Source organism: Pelodiscus sinensis, chromosome 1 (assembly GCF_052426305.1).
Source record: "Pelodiscus sinensis isolate ZL-2025 chromosome 1, ASM5242630v1, whole genome shotgun sequence".
Classification (NCBI taxonomy): Eukaryota; Metazoa; Chordata; order Testudines; family Trionychidae; genus Pelodiscus; species Pelodiscus sinensis.
This window is the reverse complement of record NC_143052.1, coordinates 63,312,832-63,336,922: the sequence shown is the minus strand read 5'-3', so window position 1 is coordinate 63,336,922 and position 24,091 is coordinate 63,312,832. Positions and strand designations below refer to the sequence as shown.

Below are 24,091 nucleotides of genomic sequence, written 5' to 3'. Positions count from 1 at the left end.
TGCCAATCTAGACGCGCTTTTCTGCAAAATATCACAGCTGTCTACACTGGCCCTTTTGTGCAAAAGTTTTGCGCAAAAGGACTTTTGCCCGAACAGGAGCAGCATAGTATTTCCGCAAGAAGCACTGATTTCTTACAGTAGGAAGTCAGTGCTTTTGCGGAAATTTAAGCGGCCAGTGTAGACAGCTGGCAAGTTTTTCCAGAAAAGCGGCTGATTTTCTGGAAAAACTGATCAGTCTAGACACAGCCCTTCTATGAATCAAACTTACGTCTCTCAGAAGTGTGAAAAAACACCCGAGTGATATTGTTGCACCAGTATAAGTGGTAGTGTGCACAATATGTGCAGTGCTATGTCAGTGGGAGATCTCTCTTCCATCGACATAGAAGCAGCTACATGAGCAATCTTACGGCCATGCAGCTGCATTGGTACAGCTATACACTGTAAGATTGCTGGTAGAGGATTAGCCTAGGAGATGGATTACCTATGCTATCAGGAGATCCCCTCCCTTTAACATAGGGAGCGTTTACCCTGATGCACTACAGCAGCACAGTAGCAGCAGTGTCATTGTTGTGTTTCAAGTGTGGACAAACCCACCGATGTGCTCTACCCTGACATATTTCAAGTGTGAATTTATGTGACTACATCCCCCCCTACATATCTATTTTTATGGGAGTTCAGCAGGGCTGCATCCTGTCACCACCACTCAATAGCAGCATTGATTGGTTAAGATGGAAGAGAAAATTGCCAGTGGGGTCAAGATGCAAATACCCCGATGACATTATCTCACTGGCTCACTCTGGTGAATCACTGTGGCTGATGAGTGATATGGTCAGCCAAGAATCAGCACACATTGGTCTAGTTATTAATCTAGATCATGGTTTCTCAACATTTTTTTTTTATAAAGTACCCCTTTTTAAAAAATAAATAAATAAATTATAAGTAGCCCCAGTACCCACAGTTTTCAGACACACAATTTTTTTTCTACCATTGCAATACATTTGTTTAAACAACTTATTTGTAGCTGGGCAGGTGATGATATTTTTGGGTGTAAAAAGTACAAAAATAATAAAGTGCTGTAAAACTTAAAACAAAAATTCAGTTTTCTCCAAATTTCAGTTGTGTTGACGTACCCCCCAGACTTCTCTCAAGTACCCCTAAGGGTATTCGTACCACTGGTTGAGAAACACTGATCTAGACAAAACTCAGTCTTTGGCCATTACCAGGAAGAATCCTTCAAGTCTGCAAATGTGGCATTAACTTATCTGGATGGGGCCCCAAACAGATGGCAATTGTCATATATTTGGAAAGTGTCATAGGTAGTGTTGGAGGATGCTCAGAAGATGTGAATGTTTGTATAGTAGCACATTCTGAGCCTTTCAGTGGCCTCTGTAGAAACATGGTGACATCAGGGTTACCCTGAAGCTGAAGATCTGGGCAATGAGGAAGGGGAAGAGCTGTGGGGTTGATGTTTTCAATTCTTGCCATCTTCATCTGCTGCTCCATATGTGGTAGGCCAAGATCAGCTGGGACACTATTCACAGCTGAGCCCAGCAGCCCCCTTTACCAGCATTAGCTCTGTTTCATGAGGTTTCTTTGAACTGGACAGTATTTGAATGGAAGATCAACACATTACAGAGGCTTTGTCTACACTGCAGGGTTTTTGCGCAAGAAGGTTTTTGCAGACGAGATCTTCCGCAAAAACATATTGCGCAAAAGCGCGTCCACACCTCAAAAGCGCATTGCAAAAGAGATGTACTTTTGCACAAGAGAGCATCCACACTGCATGGATGCTCTTGTGCAAGAGAGCTCTGATTGCCATTAACAGAATGGCCATCAGAGCACCTGTGCTTTTTCTGATAGGCTCTTTTTGCGCAAGAAACCCCTGCGGAGCATCCACACATGCCTTTTTGCACAAGAGCTATTCCTCTACTGGCAAAAGCCCTTTACCTGTCTATTTACTGTATTTTTTGTGTAAAAATGCACTTGAGGTGTGGATGCTCTGCCCATTTTTGTGCAAAGAAGGTTGTTTTTGCACAAAAACCTTGTAGTGTAGACATAGCCAGAGTGTTTTACTCCAAGAAATGCTGCTTGTGCAGCCAAGCTTACCAAAAGCTTCAGTGGCTTGATAAGATGGACATAGACTAAATATCCAGCCAGACCACTATTGAGATTTATCCAGATTGTGCCAGATTAGCAAGAACTTTTGCCAATTATTTTTTTTAAAGTTAAGTTATACTGAAAGGCAAGTGTGACTATAGCTTTGGAAGAATGCATGTATAAAAATACCTCAAATGTGCCCTTACCATATGATGCGAAGAGTCTTTCCAGAGGGTAAAATAGGATTTCACAAGGATGACTCAGCCTTCTGTATCCCACTGCCTTATTTGACTTCTGGATCATCTGTGATGCTGCAACATATTCAGCTGTTCATTGAATCTCATAACATTCCACAGCCTCAATGAAGTGAGCGATTTCTGGTTTCCCCCAAAACCTGCCAATGTATGACTGTACTCAAATGCCCACAGAGAATGAGATGTATTGTAAACTCTGTGTAAGCGGGGGAATGGTCCTGCTATTGTGGGGAACTTTCCTGGCTTCTATACCACCCTGGTGAAATGGGCCAGCAAAAGGATCTGAGTCCCCGCTCCCACTTACTTTACCGCACGACTTCCCTGATCCTGAGGGCTCCCCCTCCACTCTCCTGAATAGGAGAGTCCTCGAAACCCCAACAAGGCTGGGCCCAGGTTTCCTGGGGTTTAATCCCTGACCTTGTAGTCACTAGGGGCAGGAGTTAGGGTGTCCCCACTCCGAGGTGCTCTCCTCACACTGCAGGCTTTCTTGGCCCGGTGATTATTTCATAAGGTTCTAAGCAAAATACAATTTATTAAACATCAACTGATTAAAGAGAAAAGAATAAGAAAAAATTAGAATGGTTAAATGAGAACACACAGCTCTGCTCTGTAGCACAGGGACATCAAAACAGCAGTCTGCAGAGTGTAAGGACAGTCCACAGTCTCTTCCTTATAGGCCCCTTAGAGGCCCTGGATGTGCTGCAGGGGGGGCTGCAGGCTGGACACGCTTGCTCTGGCAGTGACCACACAGCCTCAAGCTCTAAGTGGCCAGACCCCTCTCCCAGTCTGGCCTGCTGGGCCTCTTGGCTGGTGATATCTCCCTGCCCAGAGCCTCTCCCAGCACTTTGCTGGTCCCAGCTGCTCACCACACCCAGCTGTAGGCTGTGCTGCTTTGCCAGTCTCCAGCTCCTTGCATTGCTTCTCTGTCCCTTTTGGCTTCTCTGAGCACTGCCAGTCTTTGCTGATCAACACAGGGTCTGCACTCCTTGGGCTGTGTGTGCCTGGCTCTGTTGCTGCAAAACTGCCTCTCAGCACAGCTTGCACTCCTTGGGCTGTCTCTCAGCTCTCTCCTTGCTCAGAGAGACCCAGAACAATCCCAGCTCACAGGGAGAACGGGGCCTGGCTTTCCTCACTGGCCTGTCCAACCTGTCAATCAGGCTGAGCTGGAGGGTTGGCTGCTTTCCAATGTCTCGGGGGTCTGTCAGTCTCAGGGCCCTGATTTCTCATGGACCCTTCCCCTTTTGATACTGGGAGCTGGTGAACCAAAAACTTCCACAGAGTTTTAGTAAGGGACTAACAGTCCCCTTACATCTGGACATCTCAGCAGTTTGTGAACTGATGCAGGAAATATTGTCAATCAAGCATTAGTGATGTATCCCAGCTCTTCTCAAGACTCTTGTCTGTAAGGGTATGTCTACACTACCACCCTAGTTCGAACTAGGGTGGTTAATGTAGGCAACCGGAGTTGCAAATGAAGCCCGGGATTTGAATTTCCCAGGCTTCATTTGCATATTGCTAGGTGCCGCCATTTTTAAATGTCCGCTAGTTCGGACTCCGTGCCTGCGGCTACACGCGGCATGAACTAGGTAGTTCGGATTAGGCTTCCTATTCCGAACTACCGGTACACCTCGTTCCACGAAGAGTAATGGTAGTTCAGAATAGGAAGCCTAATCCGAACTACCTAGTTCGTGCCGCGTGTAGCCGCAGGCATGGAGTCCGAACTAGCGGACATTTAAAAATGGCAGCGCCTGGCAATATGCAAATGAAGCCCGGGAAATTCAAATCCCGGGCTTCATTTGCAACTCCGGTTGCCTACATTAACCACCCTAGTTCGAAGTAGGGTGGTAGTGTAGACATACCCTGAGAGTGTGGATTCACGCATTTGATGACCAATGTGGGATAGTAAATCAATAAATTTTAAACGTGTCTTTAACTAAAGTTTTTGTATTTACTTTCAGGGTAAGCTACAGATAAGCCATTTATTGACTCTTGCATGATGCTTCTGTTGCTATGCCCAGTTGGTCCCTCTCCTTCCTCTGCCATGTGATGTTGGGAAAAAACTGCAGGAAGGAGCCAGGAGACTCCAACTGGTAGGACCAGAAGCAGCAAAATTAGGAACCTCTGCACATTCAGGCTGTGTCTATATTGATGCAGCTGCTTTTACGCAAAAACTTGTTGCCTGACTACACTGGCTGCGAGTTCTTGCGCAAGAACACTGATGTTCTAACGTTTGAAATCAGGGCTTCTTGCACAAGATCTCTGATGCTCCCGCTCAGGAATAAGCCCTCTTGCACAACTGTTCTTGTGCAAGAGGCCAGTGTAGACAGGCAACATGAATTTCTTGCACAAGAAAGCCCTATGGTTAAATGGCCATCAGAGCTTTCTTGCGCAAGAGAGCATCTACACTGGCATGGATGCTCTTGCACAAAAGCACATCTCTTGTGCAAAGGCACATGCCAGTGTAGACGCTCTCTTCTGGAAGAGTTCTTGCCCAAAATCATGCCAGTATAGACATAGCCTCCGAGAACTTCCTACAGCCACTCATGGCTGGCCCCTAGGTGCTAGTGTAAAAAACCTGGCTAATATTAGTAACTTACTGTAGCTTTCATAATTTATTGTCCTTGGGGAAAATAACTCTGTGGAAACCCACTGCACGGTAATACCTGCATCAGAAGAGCCAATGGATGTATCAAAAAAGGAAGCAAATAGTAGCAATGTTTCTGGAACGTGGTTATAGTGAGTTACCATATAGTTATGCCAGCCAAAGGTCACCAGAGTTCAACAGCACTCTGGCTGTGCCTCCTCCTCAGCCAACCCCATATACGTGCATGGGTGTGTCTGTGTGGCTACGTCTACACTGCAACGCTATTTCGGGATACTAGAGTATCCCAAAATAGCTCTCCCATGTCTTCACAGCAAGCCCGTTATTTTGAATTATAATAGGCTCGCTATTCCAATGTCCGCTTTGTAGACAGTGCCAAATTAAGAAATAAGGTACTTTGAAATAAGATCGAAATAAGATGCATAGCTCAAATTGCATATCTTATTTTGAGCTATATGGTGCAGTGTAGATGCACTCTATATTATTATTATTAGCATTGTTCTAGCACCCAGACATTCTAGTCATACACCATGCAACACCTATTGCTCTGGGTGTTGTAGATAGAGAACAAAAAGACAGACCCTGTTGTGCAAATATACACTATTTTATATGCATCCACAGACATTAAAATCACACACTTCATAATTATCTTCGAAGTCTGTCACTTTTTCAAAGTTATTTGATTAAGTTTGCTAATCTTATAGTTGTGGAGAGAGGTTTATTGGAAATTTAAAAAATATTCTTTATCCTTTAGTGAATGAAGCCAATCTCTGAATACGGACACATACTTATTTCATACATTCTGGCATAAACAGAGTGCAGGGTGCCTGGATTTATCTTTCTTGCCTATGCCTCCTAAAGACAACCTTAAAACCTGTTTCTGTGGCTTCTTTTCTTGTGAGTTATCAGACCTTTTTCATCACCATTAAGAGAAAACAAATGATCAAGAAATGAATGACCCTTAGTTCCTCTGCACATTGTCTTTTTGGTATGTCAGGAGACTGTGCTGCAAGGCAAAGTAAACTAATTATTTTCTTCTAATCAATCAACCTTTAGTAATGAAGTGTGACAAGCTTTATCTATCACTGCTGTTAAGATAAGGACTGGCTGGGTTGGTTAACTGCAGCTGTTTTTACTGCCAGTTTACTAGACACAACCCCCCCTAAAAAAAGATTCCACTGTTGACCAGTTCGGCATCATTAAAACAGTAGAAAGAGAAGCAGGAACACTCTTCAGGATAATCCTATTGTTTAGGAAAATAAGACTGAATGATCTACATAGCCAAAAGAACCTGCTGGAGAAAAATGTGTCCATATTTGCCCCTCCACTTCACAGACTGAATAAATAAAATGAAATAACAAGCACTCTTAAAAGAACTTAGTGTTTCTTGCAAGCTAGTTTTGATTGCTTTGATCAGCACATAACATCATAATCTCTTACATATTGGAACAGTTCATTGGGCCATTTTGTCTAGTATTCCATCTTACTTGTGAGAAAATTTTAGCACTTGTTTAAGGTAGGTAATTTTCTGATCCCAGCTGATGTCCTGAAGTCTGAAAGTGACAATCATTGAAAGCCAAATCCTTAAAAAAACCCTCTAAACTGGCACCCACAATCCTGTGTGTCCTAAACCCAGCATTTTCATAATTAAAAGGCATTTGCATGTACATACCAAGAGCCTGATTCATCACTGTGTTACTCCAATTTTACACCAGTGCAACCCAATTTATGTCAAAAGGGTCACACATGTAAAACTGGAATAATGTATTGATTCATCAAGCTTGGATATCAAACTATCAATTTGCAGGTCCTATCAGAGGTGGGGCCATTTGGCCCAGGGCCTGAGGAGACAAAGGGGCCTCAAATGTAGACATTTTTCTACCAGGTCATTTCCATTTATTATGCACCTTGCAGTTATAACAGAGACAACCAAAGAAGCGATATAGACCTGCAAAAAATTGATTTAAATCATTGTGGGACCTCGGGCTTTCGCCAATTTTTCAGTCACGTCCGAATTTTCATCTACGTGAATGGAGACTGGAGTAGCTTCTGTGATGAGTGACTCTATGTTATAAAACACTGTTACCAGTCTTTGCATAGTTTGGAGGTTTTGAAAGTTGTAATTAATTCTGTTACTGCAAAGTGATTTTGCTTGGTCTGAGGGTGAGTTTAACCTTTAAATTAGATGTGTATCTCTGCATAGCAGATTTTTGTTTTCCTGTTTTTTCTTATGGGTCTTTATATACAATAACCATACTCAGATGTAAGCTCCCTCTTTGTCCAGTTTTAGAGTCACCTTTAAAAGTTTTTTTTTGTTGATAAAAGGCTTACAGTAGACATCATTTTTTATTCCTCTCTCACAGTCATAATCCTCATCTAGCCATACTTTAACCCCACCCTATAATTTGTTAATTTTCTTTATTGGGTCTAAATCTGCCGCTCTTAGAACAATGGCTCATAAGAGTAAGAACTGCAGGACTGGGCATAGACTTGACAATTTTTTTGGTCTGTAGAATACCATCTATGTACTCTAGAACAGCGGTTCTCAACCCGGAGTTCACAGAGGTTGTCCAGGAGGTACATCAGCTCATCTAGATATTTGCCTAGTTTTACAACAGGACACATAAAAAACGCTAGCAAAATCAGTACAACTACAATTTCATACAATGACTTATTTATACTGCTTTATATACTATACACTGATATGTAATATAGTATTTATATGCCAGTTGATTTATTTTATAATTATATGGTAAAATGAGAAAGTGAGCCGTTTTTCAGAAGTAATGTGCTGTGTCACTTTTGTATTTTTTATGTCTGATTTTGTAAGCAAGTTGTTTTTAAGTGACATGAAACTTGAGGTACACAAGACAAATCAGACTCCTGAAAGGGGAGGAGGTATAGTAGTCTGGAAAGGTCGAGAGCCACTGCTCTACCAATAATACACTGGTACTAAGAGTGGATGTGGGTGGGTAGCACAATTCTGTGAATAGGAGACAGTCTCTCTGTCCTAGCTCAGAAAGGAACCAAAACTGGAACCGGTCAGGATAAGAAATTTTAATTCTGTGGAAATAGTCAGCATTTAAAAAAGATCATTCTGAATCAGAATGCAAATCTACAATTTTCTGTAATGTGAAATTTAAAAAAAAAATCTGTTTGAGATCATCAAAATGCGTCATTTCAATAAAGTTAAAATTAAGCATTTTTGCCTTATTTGTATTATTGGGTTTAGACTTTTCTTTTAAAATATAAAGTAAGTATGTTAAAATTAATTTTAATAGACAAGTCTAAACTAAATTAATCAAAATGGTAGAGTGTAATGAAATCTTTTTCCCTTCCCAAGCAATACATTTTAACTTTATTGAAACAAGAGTCAAACCAATTCATTTTCACTTTTCCATGTCAAAAATTTCATCTCAATTGATACAATTCTGGGAAATGTTTCAATTTTGACAAAACTTCAGTTTTTGACAGAAAACCCTTGTGTTGAAAAATTCCCAGGTACCTCTAATCAGAACTTTCATGTCACGATCGGGTGTTGCTTTTGTTTTTTAATAAAGCATGAGTTATAGATAGAGACTCCAATCTTTCTCTGGAAAGATAGAAAGCCTGGACAAAACTTTGGTGTTATTCACTGGGTCCTCCTGGATGAGGGGAGAAGTCCAGGAATAACTGATGGAGCCGCACACAGAGCAGGGTAGGCTTGTGGGGCGTGGGTGCTAGAAATAACATGCTCAGCTCAGCTATGCTTCTTACTGCTGCTACAAATAGGAGAAATATGAATGCTACTCCATGTTCCACAGGACTTCCCGCCTACTGTCTTTCACCAGTCCCCACCCATAAGTGCACATACCCAGAGCCTGACCATTATGTCTCAAGCTGGCTAGCCAAACTGATTAAAAGAAACACTTCTAGGTTTGTTAATCTGATTTCCAGTGTCACAGTTCAGGGCAACTGCACCAGTATTTCCCCTCAGTGCTCCAGCCAGTGCATCTGCACGCAGACTTCCAACTTTCCAGCCACTGTATTTGTCCGGGGGAGACCCGCATCTCACTCTTTTCTGATGGGAGATTTCCAGGCTACACAGTTGCCTGCTTTCACTATGATATCTCAGGACAGTCTCTTCAAACACACTTGACTTAGGTTCAGAGACTTCCCAGGTTTACAGCAGGGGTGTAGCCATGGATGGGCCTCACGGCCCACCCACTTATTACCTCAGCTCTGCTCCTGCCCCAATGCTTGCCCTGCTTCACCCACCCGGTGCTCTTGCCTTGGAGTGGGATTGATGGATGGGGGGGAGGGCTTCCAAGGTGCTGACCCCCACTCCTCAGCTGGAGTGCCAGAGTGGAACAAACCCCCATGCCCCAACCCTGCTCTCAAGGAGTGCTGGGTGGACAGAATAGGGCAAGCCCCACATCCTGACCCCTCTGCCCAACACGGTATCCTCAGTTGGATTCCTGGAGCCGGGCAAGCCCACATGCCCTGATGCCAATCCCCGGTGGGAGGGCCAGGAGGACAGAGTGAGGAAAGTCCCCAACGCCACTCCCTGATTGGAGTGTCCATCAGGAAGGCAGCACAGAAAGGGGGGCACATTTCTTCAGCCCACCCCATTTTCCCAGGGCCCCCAGGCCAGAGCATCTTTTGCCCCCCAAGGGGTTGTAGGAGAGGAGAGGGCCCCCATTGGCTCCTACCCCTGCTTTCCTGTCTTTGCCTGCCCACCCTGAGTCAGGGCCCACCCGGGTGTTCCAGTCTGCCTACACAAGGGATTATAGATACAACAATGCTCTTTTTATGCAAGCCCATTTCATTCTTAAGGTAAAAACACTACAGAGAAAACCTACTAACTATGAATACTTATATCGTGGTAATACGCTTACTAGATCCATCCCAACTTTACTATGGGTTCTGTCAGGAGCAGTCCTTCCACGCCCCACCCAAGGGATTTCCTTTGGGTCACAAAATCATCACAGCTTCAGCTCAGAACAAGCACCCAGTGTTTTGGGCTTTAATAGGCCTAGTCCGTCCTACCCTTCTCTAAGGATTGGAGCCCTCCATGGACAAGATTTCTGTCCATTTGCTGTCATCTTAAAACCAGATTATTTATCAAAAATGCCTGTCTGGGTCTGTTGGTCCCTGGAGAATCCAGTCAGGGTTAGTATATGTGAATCTCTCCCGGAGGTGGCTTCAAAGGGCCATTAAGGGACAAAATAATTTAGCATTCCCCCTACCACCAGTGAAGGTGCTTGCACATTCATTTTAATGCAATCAACCCCAAAGGTATTAAACCTAATCTAATAAGGTTTTACTTACTTCGATACAGTTTATCTTAATCCCACAAGGTTTGTCCAGGACATTGTCAAGTTATCCCATCTAGTCTTGTGCACAAGGAAGTGTTAGGTCCATATCATTTCCCTTTGTGGAGATCCTCTTTCTTGCCTAGCACACGTAGGAACATAGAAGTAGAAAGAACTTCACGGGTCATGAAAACCAGGCCCCCACTACAGCAGGCAACCCTGTCACTTGCACAAGATAGTCTAATCCCCCCACCCTCCACACACACAAACATATACTTTTTTTTGGCAAAAACAACAACAAGTCCCGTGGCCCTTTAAAAACTAACATTTATTTGGGCATGAGCTTTTGTGGCTAAAAACCACTTCGTCAGACTCCATGCATCTGATGAAGTGCTTTTGACCCACGAAAGCTCATGCCTAAGCAAATGCCTCTCTCAATGCCTCTCTCAATGACTTAACCACCTGCATTCTGCTACAAAGACCTTTTACATCTGCACTTGAAAGGGAATCCTCTGAACTGTCATTCATGTTAAAATTCGACGCTCTCCAAAGAGGATGAACAAACACTTGAACTATCTTACCCATTATCAAGATAGCTTCCCCAATTATCACCTCTAATACCATTAACTCACAAACATCCCACTCTCCCCACCTCTAATATCATCAATTCACAGACACTTACCTTCCTTCCCCCCCCCCCCCCCGCATCCTCCTCCTGTTCTGCAATGTGATTTGTCCTTTTCATATGTGTTCATTTTTTTAAATTGTATCCTTTGGTATATATGGTTGTGACTATTTTCTTCCACTATTTGATCTGAGGAAGTGGGTCTGGCCCACGAAAGCTCATCATCTAATAAACCATCTTGTTAGTCTAAAGTGCTACATTGTCCTGCATTTTGCTTCAGCTACCCCAGACTAACAGGGCTACATTTCTATCACTAGCCTAAGCAAATGTTAGTCTTTAAGGTTCCATAGGACTCCCCATTGTTTTTGCAGATACAGACTAACATGGCTACCCCTATGAGACTTTTTTCTGGCACTTCTTTTTTCACTTGCTACTCCTGCTTCTGCTGCCCAGTTCTCCAGGACACTGCATAGCTATTTTTGTGCTGAATTAGAAACATTTAAATATGCTCTTTGATCCCACCATAGGAGTGGTAGCCCACCACATTAGTCTGTTGGCAGGTTGTGGGGCCTCACTGTATTGGCCTGTACTGTAAATATCTTTTGTTTGCGTATGGGAACCCAGCTGTGCTAGCTCATTGTGCCATAGCCCCTGCTGTATCTGAGTGGTGACAATAACAACCAAACACACAAGACTGTTTGAAGGCCCTGTAATTGAAATCAAAGAGGAAAAGACTGGGCTTTGAGCCCATACAGATCAGTGCCAAGCCGTGCAGTCGGCAGAAAACTTACTTGTAACTGGCGGCATTTACAGACTTTCTAATTGGTTTGCAGAGCGGACAGCTGTTACTCGTGCAGAATTTAAAATCAGAGCCGTGCTGTGCTGACTGACTGGCTTTGAAGAGATTTGCCTGGATCCAGGTGGCAACAGAGATATGCCCTTCAAGTGGTGCAAAGGGAGACAGCCAACGATTCACAGGCTGTTCAGCAAAATGCCAGTCCAAGTTCATAGTCTGACCAGTTTTTTGTTTTGAAGTAAATTGGATCAATGTTTCTATGGGTGTAATAGTGGTCTCATTATATACATATGCTCCACATGGTAAGGAAATTTACATGCATGCCTTTTATTTTTTCCTTTAGAAAAGAGTTTAGTATTGATTAAAGGTGCCAGGCAAATGGCCTTGGAAATTAACTTCATCTAGGACTTTCTAGAGGTATGAGGGAGCAGGGAAATGAGGTGCACACAGAATCCAAAGCAATGAGGGATATATATATATATATAAAGGGGCTGTAGTGAGTCCCTGGACTAAAGGAGGAGGCGGGTGGCTTATAGGAAGTGTGAGGGATGGAGAGAGCAGGAATGCACGGAGCCCATAGTTTGGGCAATGATATCCACATGTAGAATCAACAATGTACAACTATCTAGGCATTAATAATCCTAATGATAAATCACAATAATGAAGAGGGCACACACAATGGTCTGTGTGTCTTTTAAACCCACGTTTTGCTTGTAGGCCAGGTCTATGCGACAGACCTATATTGATAAAATGATGTCACATGCTGAAGAAGGTAGTTATACTAACCTAACCCCCGTCTCCTCCATGCAGACAGCGCTGTGTTGGAGGACCCCTGTTACTGAGCCAGGATCCTATCCATCTTTATCTCCCTTCCCATGTCTAATAGCGTTACCCTCACAGCTCCCATTTGGCTGGGAACAGGAGCAGGGCAGGGTCACCAACAAAGATTGCCCCTGTCCCAAGCTTTCCATTCCCACACTCCACCCTACATACACACACCCATCATCCTTCCCTGAGCCCCTCACACACCCAGCCCTCTGCCCTCACTTCTGCACCCCAACACCCCAACCCTCTGCCCTGAGCCCCTCGCACACCCAAAACCTGACTCCTGCACCCCCATGTCTCCAGCCCCCTGCCCTACTCCTGAACCCCCTCACACCTTAACCTCTGTCAGGAGCCCCCCACACTTAAATTTCGTACAGGTGCTGCCTTATCGCAACCCCCACATCCCCTGCTCTGAGCCCTACTCAAGGGGGAGCAGGTTGTGACAGGACAGTACCTGTAAGAAATTTAAGTTACTTTCACCACCTGATAACAACATTTCATTACCCACAAATTCAGGGTGTGTTCATGGAAATACAGTCTGGTTCCAAAGCTTTTCCCCTCCACCTAGCCCTCCCACCCCAGTTCATCACTAGGCATCGGGGGAGAGCTCATTCAGACCTTGCTCACACATCATAATTTGAAATGATTAGGTTGGCCAACGTCACCAAAATGACTGTGCCAATGTTGTCATAAAAAACAACAGCTGTGTGAGAAGTTAGTCTTTGATCATCCTTTTCAAACCTATTGTGCTTTTGCAGGTACAAGTATTTTATCATACACTGTACATGCTTTCAAAGTCTGTATTAAGGTTTTCATTTCATTTCAAATTTCTAACCAACAACTAAATTGGCAACATTGCAATGTAACTAGTTGACTAGTGGGGGCAGGGAGAGGGAAGTGATGGAGAAATTCAGGTGGCATGTACAACACACACCTCCTCCCATGGAAGTGTGAGAAATCCCTGCAGTACAGCTGTGCCATATCTCCATAAGTTCCATAGTTAAATGTGACTTAGCAAGAGGTCTTACCCTACCTTGTCTCCTTCTTCCCCTACACATTTTCTGTCCCATAATTCAGGGCCTATCCCTTGTTCATGCCACCTAGAAATTTGAAAATGATTCACCAAGCAGGAGTTCCACTAAGGCAGGTCTTTCCAAGCAACTACTTTAGCAAAGACCAGTCAGCTTCAAAAATCCTCTTACTGTTCATTTAGTCACATGAAAAATAACACAGAACCAAATCTTCCTGATGAATTTTCCACGCCCTTTTCACATTAGTTTGGGGTCAATGAACTTGTCCAATTCTATTGTTTCCTTTTTAAATGCTTGCTCAATAGTAACAATCTCTGTCTTGACTTGTTTCCTTTCTCATGGAGCCTTTCTATAATTAACAACAGCATTAAATCAAGAGAGCATGTTTAACATTTCAACACATTTTTTTACTGAAATGATTCACTCAGCCAGCTTTCCTGCAAAAGGTGCTTTCTGGGTCTGTAATCCTCTAGGTATGTGTTTCATCTTCCAATATTGAGCTGGCATCAACACATGGAGAGAAAAATCTTATTTTATAATAAATTCCCTTTCCAGCAAAAACAATGCTCATTTGGCAACCATCTATTATAGCGTTATGAGTAACTCCTCAATAGATAACAAGAAAAAGAAATCCCAGGCACAAGAGGTAGGAATCTAAGAACTTGCTTGCCAACCTTTTGTAACAAAAGCCAAATCTTTATTACTTTCTTGAGTAGTCATTGTAATAACATGAATCATGATGCATTCTTGTGGTATTCATATGGATAATTCATGTAATCTCAGAGGATCCTCTGTTGATCCTACATCTTTTGGCCTTTCTCTTCCACTTACAGGTGAGTACCTGGTGAACAATATGTGGAACATATTTTATATTCAGCAATCCATCATTCATATTTAAGTAGTTCCCATAAAAATCACTCCTTCATCACTCTGTAATCCAATCGTGATGGATCGTTCTTGTGAATTGGCATATGTGGGAGTCAGAGCACGGATTCTTAAACAAAGAATGAGTGAACACAAAAGTACATTTTAGAAGAAAAGTATTTATCATAGGCAATTTTTTAAAATGTGCCTAAGGGATTTAGGAACCTAAACATTTTTTAAAGGCATTTAGGAGCCTGTGACAGGGTGTACTGGGCCCTTTGAGCCCCCTCACTGGAGGCCTCATGGTCCTACCACACCCACTCCATTAAAAGAACAGTAAAGGTGGTTATTCAAGTCTTCCTAGACTGGCTGCAGAGAAACAGCCAGAGCTCAGCAGGCTCAGTTAAAAGGAGCTGCAGGGTTTGACCGGTTCATTTCCTGGCTGGAGCCATAAGGGAAAAGACAATGACACTCGTGACAAAAAAAAATGTCTTAGACTCTGTGACAGTTGGAGAGATAGGCCACTGAAGACCCACTTGAGAAGGTTAACAGTTAATGGGGGTGTTATGAGCAAAAAGAGCGCAGGTTTGCACCCAGCTGACAGGAGGTGCTCACGAGAGGTGAGTTTGCACTGTCACAGAGCCTAAGTCTCATTGGAAGTCAAGGGAATGGCATTTAGGCGCCTAAGGGCTAGCTCCACAAAGGGACTCAGGCATTTCAAAGCCCTGCTGCCTAATCAAATCCATAGTTGGACTGCAAGTGTCTAAATCACTTCAGAAAATGAGATTTTTTAGACTCCTTGATCAGTTTTCCATTTCAGTGCTGAGCTCAACAATGCCTAAACACCTTTACCCATCTGGGCCTCAGGCACCTGACTGGAGAACCAGAGGGAGTCACCTCTCCCTGTGCATGATTCCAGACTGTAATCAATGCTTCTCTGGGAGCTAGACATCTTAGCCAGGTCAGCCCTTTAAAAAACAACAACACACAGACACACAAAAAAGAGGCCAATCCACCTCAGCTGCAGACGATTCTGTCCTGTTCCACTTCTGCTTCAGTTGGAGGAAGGCCTTGAACCTAGGATTCTTATCTCATGAAAGTGCCTTAGCTGAGGCCTAGAGAGTCAATCTCTATCTAGCCTGCTGAATATTTAATTATTTATAATACATGACAAGGCTCCACCTGCAAAGATTAAGACAGACATAGGCTAAAATTTTCAGTACACTATGTTTTATTTAGCTATTCACACAGTACATTCAATGGGAGGTCTTGTGAAAGTAGGAGTAAAATCCTATGTCTATTAAAATCAACAGGAATTTTGGTAGAGAGTTACAGGCCAGAATTTCACCCTAGATCTTTCGAGGTGCACTCTCCACTGGCTGCCTGAGGCTCTTTTCTATAGTGCTCCCATCTCCTGCTGACCAGAGGAATCAGAACCAGGGTTACTCCCAGGTCTGGTCGGCTGCATAACTTAATACTGCCAGGTTAGTCTCATAATACTCATTGTTACCAACCAACCCAGCAGGTAAGTCCTGACTAGGGATGTCAGATAGCAAGTAACTACATTGTCATGTAACCACATCAAATTTTAGCAGTTACACGACTATTCGCTAGTCCCCGGGGTGGGGCTGGCAGACAGTGTACTCCCAGCCCCAGTCCCAGGGAACCCCCTGCCACTCCATGCTGCTGCCTCTCTATCAAAGGCTGCAGTACAGGGTGGCAGGCAGGTGCCGATCCACCAGGGGAGCGAGTTTAAAAAACAGCTTCCCATGCAGACTGGCTCCTGCCTATCACCCATGCTGATACAGAGGCAGCAAGGCAGGGACAAGCTCCCCACAGACAGAGGCTGCTCCACCCTCTGTGGACCCTCCATGGATGGGGGCTGCTGCTGAAGACGAGCTTCTGTCTGTGGTGAGCCCGAGCCCACCCCAGATAGAGGCTGCTTCATGGCAGCCTCCCCTGCTCCCCGACCTTCCCTGTCCTGCTGCCTTTGATAGAGTCAGCAGTATGGTGGAGGCAGGTGGGACCGCGGAGCCAACTTTTAAGCACACAGCACCAGCTCCTGCCTTCCCCCCAACATTGCTGTCTTGGTAGGAGGCAGCAAGGAGGGGGCAGGCAGGTCCACAGAGCCAGCGTGCACAAAGAGTCAGCTTAAAAGCCGACTCCCCACAGGTATAGCTCCCACTTGTCTCCCTACCCTCCACACTGCTGCTTCTTTACCAGAGGCAGCAGCGTGGGGCTGGGAGGGGGGGCAGGCAGATGTGGTGATTTTGGAAAGCTGATTTAAAATTTGGTTCCTCAGGGCACTGGATCTCATCTCCCCACCTTGCTTCCTCTGATACAGAGATAGCTAGGAGGAGGGTGCATGTAATTGACAGGCTTACTGGTTAATTGTGTAATCATCTACATGTTGACATCCCTAGTCCTAACATTGTGTTTTCTCATGGAACTCTATTCCAGGCAGATATCTTTTTTCCTGGATTACTGAATCTTTGTGGAAACTGAACCCTTCAAAGCCTTTGTTCTGTGTTGGGTGAGTTTTAGTGGGTGAGGCATTATTTTTATGCACTCACTTTTCCTAGTTATTGAGAGTTTCACTACTGTGCTATATGGTATGTCTAGCCAGGAAAGAAAATGTAAGTATATCTGTTTAAAACTAAATTAAACATAAATTAAAATAAGCAACGTGTGGCTAATGGGCAAACAGCAATAGAAAAGGCACAGGGGATGATTTTCAGAACTATTCAAGGGAGTTAACTATCTTTTCCCAAATAATATTTGGTGGAAGAGTTGAGTCCGTCTGTCTTGCCCATTCTGAAAAAGGTATGGTTACCCTAGCCCTTACTCTCCAGCCTGGTGATAGACCTGTCAGGGATGGCCTAAGTCACTTGGGCCTCTCACAGTGTGACTTGAGGGATACTATGTGATCTCACAAAGGTCCCTTCTAGCTCTCCATTTCTATGACTTACACTGGTGTAAAATGGTACAACATGCAAACTAATGAGAATGGCAGCATACAAGGGGCTACACAAGGTGCAAAGCAGTGAAGAATTGGAGCTTTTGATTGCTCTGGAAAAGGAATGGAAAAGCATTAGGGCTGTGTCTAGACTGGCCACTTTTTCCGGAAAATCAGCCGCTTTTCCAGAAAAACTTACCAACTGTCTACACTGGCCGCTTGAATTTCCACAAAAGCACTGCCGATCTCATGTAAGATTGTCAGTGCTTTGCGGAAATACTATGCTGCTCCTGTTCAGGCAAGTCTTTTTCTGAAAAACTTTTGCGCAAAAGGGCCAGTGTAGACAGCAGAGATTTGTTTTCTGCAAAAAAGCCCTGATCGCGAAAATGGCGATCGGGGCTTTTTTGCGGAAAAACACGTCTAGATTGGCCATGGACGCTTTTCCGCTAAAAGTGCTTTTGTGGAAAAGCATCCTGCCAATCTAGACGCGCTTTTCCGAAAATGCTTTTAACAGAAAACTTTTCCATTAAAAGCATTTCCGGAAAATCATACCAGTGTAGACGTATCCTAGGAGTTACTAGGGTTTATGTGGCTGTTGTGTGTATGATAGACTTATTCGCAGAGTTAAGGTTGCTTGATATTATTGAAAACCACCATATAGGACCACAAAGAGGATAAAAAGGCATATTGTAAAAACCATAACAGATTTATACTATCTTGATTTACAAGTTGAACCTCTCTGGTCTGGGACTCTCTGGTCCAGCAATATCCGTGGTCCTCTTGGGGCAGTGGAGTCCTGGTGCCTCAGGGCTGTGGCGTGCTGGTGGCCCATGGCTGGCCATGGAGCTTCACTAGGCCCAGAGTAGCTGAGCTTTGGCAGCGGAACTGAGTGTCACTGGAGCAGCTGAATTTGGCAGCTTTGGGGCAGTGGAGCTCCACCAGCTCTGGGGCTAGCTGAGGAGGCAGGGAGGCAATTTGTTGACAGATCCTGGGAGAGCCTGGAGACTGTCAGCAGAGGATCTGACCTCCCTTGGTCTAGCAAACTCCCTTCTTTAGACCGGTCAGGTCCCAAGGGTGCTGGACCAGGAAGGTCAAACCTGTAGTAACTTTCTAAATGCTTTCTCCCTGACTGCTTCTCAGGCATCTTAGTGCCTTGTCTCTCAAGATGTTAAGAGCCTTCAACTTGTGTTGACATCAGAGGAAGGTGAGGTTGCCTCGCACTTCACAGAATCAGGCTCTTGCATAATTAAGGGCTCAATCCTACACCCTTTGAAGTCAATGAGGGTACGTCTACACTACAACGTTAATTCGAACTAACTTAGTTCGAATTAGTTAATTCGAACTAAGCTAATTAGAACTAACACATCCAGACTAAAAAACTAGTTCGAATTAGCGTTTTGCTAATTCGAACTAGCATGTCCACACAGAGTGGACCCTGAACCAGGCTTAAGGATGGCTGGAAGCAGTGCTGGCAGGGCATCAGAGGAGGACTTCGAGTGTGGAGATGCTGTCTCAGGCTAGCCGAGGGCTGTGCTTAAAGGGTCCTGACCCCCATCCCGGACAGACAGTTCTCAGGGGTGTCCCGCTTACAAAGCAGTCCTGGCTTGGATTGCCCAGAGTACCCACACTGGGCACATCACAGCACTCGGCCATCAGACCGGTTGCACTTGCCGCAGGCTGCCATCTGGGGAGAGGGAGTAATCGGGGGGCTGCAGGAGAGGTTCCACCCCAAAAGCCCACAGAGCCAGCCCAGTCCTCCCCATCGGAGGCGCGTACCCCATTCCTCCCTCACCTCCTTCCACTTACCCTTCCCTAGCCCCTTTTCTTGATGTACAAAATAAAGGACAATTGTGTTCAAAAATGGAATCTGTCTTTATTGAACAAAACTGGGGGAGAGTGGGAAAAGGAGGTGGGAGAGGGGAAGAGAGAGGCTGGGAGAGGGGAGGGCAACTAACATGATCAGGGGTTGGGAACAGGTCCATATGAAGAGAGGCTAAAGAGACTGGGACTTCTCAGCTTAGAAAAGAGGAGACTGAGGGGGGACAGGATAGAGGTCTCTAAAAGCAGAAGTTGGGTGGAGAGGGTGCATACAGAAAAGTTCTTCATTAGTTCCCATAAAGAAGGACTAGAGGACACCAAAGGAAAGGAATGGGTAGCAGGCTTCAAACTAGTAACAGAAAGTTGTTCTTCACAAAGCAAAGAGTCAACCTGTGGAACTCCTTGCTGCAGGAGGCTGTGAAGGCTAGAACTAGAACAGAGTTGAAAGGGAAGTGAGATCAAGTCATGGAGGTTGGGTCCATGGAGTGGTCTTAGCCAGGGGGTAGGAGTGGTGTCCCTGCCCAAGGTTTGTGGAAGGCTGGAGAGGGATGGCACGAGACAAATGGCTTGGTCACTGTCTTCGGTCCATCCCCTCCAGGGTCCCTAGGGTTGGCCGCTGTTGGCAGACAGGCTACTGGGCTAGATGGACCTTTGCTCTGACCCAGGACAGCCATTGTAAGCTCAGGGCTCAGGGTCGGGGCGTCTCAGTGGACCCCCTTGATTTTCATGCACACCTGCTCCTGGGTGGCCAGGCTGGCAGCTATCCTGCCCTAGACGGCCACCTTCCTGTGCCTAGTGCGGAGGTTGTGGACGAGGTCCATGATGTCCGCACTAGCCCAGGTGGGTGCCCGCTTCTTGCGGTCCCGGGCAAGCTCCCGGGAGCCGCCAGCCTGGTCCCAGGAAGAGGGGAGGGCTGGGGGGCATCGGGTGGGTGGATCTGTGCCGTGCCAGGTGCAGGGTCTGCTAGCTGGGTGCTGGCAGGCTTGCACCTGGCACGGGCACCGTAGCCAGCCCGTGCCCCTTTAAGAGTCCGGGGCCGGGAGGGGGGCATAGAGTTTCCCTGGTGTTGGCCAGAGTGGCCACCAGGGAAACCTGGGGAGGGCTAGCCTCCCACTAGTTCGAACTAAAGGGCTACACAGCCCTTAGTTCGAACTAGCTAGTTCGAACTAGGCGTTAGTCCTCGTAAAATGAGGTTTACCTAGTTCGAACTAAGCGCTCCGCTAGTTCGATTCAAATTCGAACTAGCGGAGCGCTAGTGTAGCACCTATTAAAGTTAGTTCGAATTAACGTCTGTTAGTTCGAACTAACTTTGGAGTGTAGACATACCCTGAGAGAGTTGACATTTGGGGGCCTGATCCTGCACCTTCTTTCTTAAAAATAATATAGTTCTTTTTTTGAGGTGATTGTATTTTTGATGGATTGTTAATACAACTAGAGACTGTAATCATTATGTATATTACAAACCTAAATACATCAAATATACTGGATAGCCACTGAGGCTTGAACTTGTTTATTTCTTCTTGACTCAGCAAATAGGATATTAAAATGAAAGAGGTTAATTTTGCTTATTAGTCACAATGGTGAAAGAATAGTAACATATCTACTAGCACTCAGATTCAACAGGCCTGAATTTCCAGCCTTCCAATACCTGCAACTGAGCAGTTCTGCTTGCACTAAAATGTAATCTCCCAAGAGGACCTAGGAACTTAAAATAAACGCTGTTTTATTTGCACTCATTAGGGCTGTATCTGGATTCCTTTATTGAGCACTTAGGACTTCAAATCTTTTGAACAGCATTCCTTTACAATTAAATAGGGAAAGGATTTGAGAAGTAGTCTGGCAGACAGACTGGAAGAACACACTGATTTTTACCATACCATGTGACTTAACACAGTATACAGCAACATTTGGGGATGTCTTTGGCTCAGACTAGAATGACTTTTGTAGTAGATATGGACCATAGTGCTTCATTAAACTAAACATAGTGTAGTTGTCCCAGAATTTACAAAGACAGAAATATGTAGCCACATATAGTAGATCAGAAACTGTGGCATCTTCTGGTCTAAAGGAAACCTTCTTAGTAGCTGCACAACACTTCATGGCAGCAAAAATGAATACATACCCTTGGGAAGCAATTCCTACTGACAACTTGATGTACAATAATTGCCCTATAAGCCTTTTATAAAAGAGTGGCCACAACGATTGTGCTGTCTAGATGAGAGAAGCAAACTCTTGTGGATGGTAACAATTATATTAAAAGATTTGGCCTCCCTTTGTTGGACATGTAAACATTCTTTGCTCCCCTTGTTAAAATATATTAATCTATTGCTGTTCTTCATGAAGTTGTTTTCTAACATCAGGATGGACTGTAGTGTTGATACATCTTTATATAGATATAGTAGTGGGATGTTACAAGAGTGCTCTGTCTTTATATATGTAAATAGTTAATAGCAAGTGTGCCAATAGATCACCATCACCTGACTAAGGCTCTGGGAGGTAGTTTGTTTAGCTGGCTTCTTGTTTCTGATGTACTTTTAAAAATTGATATTACTTTTTGAGTTTTTGGATAGCTGTTCTTTAACTTGTTTTTGGACTTTCTAATTATATTTTAAAATTCATTTGCCAGAGTTTAGACTCTTTTCTATTTTCCTCACTAGGATTTAACTTCCATTTTTTAAACAATGCATTTTTATTTCTCACTGCTTCTTTTATTTGGCTGTTAAGTCATGGTGTAATTTTTTTGTTCTCTTACCATGCTTTTTTTAAATTTGGGATATACATTTAAGTTGAGCCTTTTTTATGGTGCTTTTGAAAAATTTCCATGCAACGTGAAAGGATTTCACTTTTTACACTGTACCTTTTAATTTCTGTTTAACCTCATTTTAGAATTAGAAATTCTGAAATTAGATGCCACAGTGTTGGGTTGCTGTGGTGTTTTTCCCACCGCAGGGATGTTAAATTTAATTAATTCACTATTTCCAAGCGATCCAGATATATGCATCTCCTGGACCAGATAATGCATTCCACTAAGGATTAAATCAAGATCTCTACACTTGTGGGTCCAGAACCAGCTGCTCCAAGAAGCAGTCATTTATGGTGTCAAGAAATTTTCATCTCTGCCTCCCATCCTGAGGCGATGTATGCCCAGTCAATATGGGGATTTAAAATCCCCCATTATTATTGAGGGTTTTTTAAAATTTTTATAGTCTTTCTCTCTAATCTCCCTTAGTATTTCATAGTAACTATCATCATCCTGGTCAGGTGGTTGGTAATATATCCCTACTGTTATATTTTTTATTAGAGCATGGATTACTATCCATAGATTCTACGGTACAATTTGATTCATTTAAGATTTTTACTTCATTTGATTCTATGCTTTCTTTCACATATAGTGCCACTCCCCCACCAGCATCATCTGCTCTGTTCTTCCAGTATATTTTGTAGCCTAGGCTGTGTCTAGACTACATGGCTCCGACGACGGAGCCATGTAGATTAGACAGATAGGCAAAGGCAAATGAAGCCGCGATTTAAATGATCGCGGCTTCATTTACATTTACATGGCTGCCACACTGAGCCGACAAACAGCTGATCAGCTGTTTGTCCGCTCAGCGCGCTAGTCTGGACGCTCCCCTGCCGACATCAAAGCCCTTTGTCGGCAGCCCCGTTATTCCTCGTGGGATGAGGTTTACCGGGGCTGCTGACAAAGGGCTTTAATGTCAGCAGGGGAGCGTCCAGACTAGCACGCTGAGCGGACAAACAGCTAATCAGCTGTTTGTCGGCTCAGCGCGGCAGCCATGTAAATTTAAATGATCATTTAAATTGCGGCTTCATTTGCCTTTGCCAAAAAAACAAATCTACATGGCTCCGTCGACGGAGCCATGTAGTTTAGACGTACCCCTAGTTCTACTGTGTCCCATTGATTATCCTTATTCTACCATGTTTCTGTGATGCCTATTATATCAATATCCTCTTTAATATCCACTCTAGTTCACATATATTATTATTTAGACTTCTAGCATTTGTATATAAACACTTTAAAAACATATCACTTTTAGCTGTCTGCTTTTACATGATATGGTTGAATGGAACTCTGTCTTTTCACTGTTTCTCATCAGGACTTACCTGCATTTTATCATCATCGAATCCTAGAACTGGAAGGGACCTCAAGAGGTCATCAGTCCAGTGCCCTGCCCTCACAGCAGGACCAAGCACTGTCTAGATCATCCCTGACAGGTGTCTGTCTAACCTGCTCTTAAATATCTCCAGTGATGGTGTGGGGGGTCAGTGGGGTGTGATCACCCCCTACCAGGTGGGTAGGGGGGGCTCAGCGAACCCCTTCGTCCTACTCCCCTCCTTCCCCCAGCTCCCCGGCCGGAGTTCTCTGTCATATGTCCCGGATGGTGGCTGCAATCACCCCCTCCCTGCAGGGCCAGAGAGTGGGGGTCAGCGAACCCAGTGCCGATATCCCGCCTTAGCGGAAAAGGAGGGGGCACGCACCCCAAGTCTTGCCCCTCGGAGGGGCGATGCCTTGGCCGGCCCTGCCATCCGGCCACCACAGTTCACACATCGGAGTGCGGTCAGGTTCAAAAAGGGGTCGGGAGCTAACGGGGGGTGAGGGAGGGGGACCCGGGCCCGCCTTCTCTCCGGGTCCCAGCCCGGGGCCCTAAGTGCAGGGGCTCGCTGTCGCCCCTGCACGGCAGACGGGGGATGTTTCCTTCCGCAACTCGTCTGCCCAAGGACACCAGAAGGCTCCCACCCGGGGCTTCTTCCTCCCTTCCCCTAGCCCCTCGAGCACCCCCGCCATCTCGCCCGACCTACTGCGGTTCCGAGGTCCGGGTTTGGAGTTGTTCCGTCCAAGCCCCATGGGGCTGTCTGCTTCCGCAGGTCTGGTCCCAGCCGAGTCACTCCCTTCGTGGGTGTCGGGGCCTG

At 44.8% G+C, this 24,091-nt stretch overlaps 1 long non-coding RNA gene across 2 annotated transcripts in view; it reads right to left on the bottom strand.

Moving 5' to 3' along the window:
* LOC142829753 (uncharacterized) overlaps positions 1-24,091 on the bottom strand; it is a 125,184-nt gene that overhangs the window by 67,924 nt on the left and 33,169 nt on the right. For both annotated transcript variants that reach the window (XR_012904501.2, XR_012904512.2), the window contains exons 2-3: positions 10,264-10,389; positions 2,304-2,408 (exon numbers count right to left, since the gene is read on the bottom strand). This is a non-coding gene — a long non-coding RNA (uncharacterized LOC142829753). The remainder of the gene's footprint in view (positions 1-2,303; positions 2,409-10,263; positions 10,390-24,091) is intronic.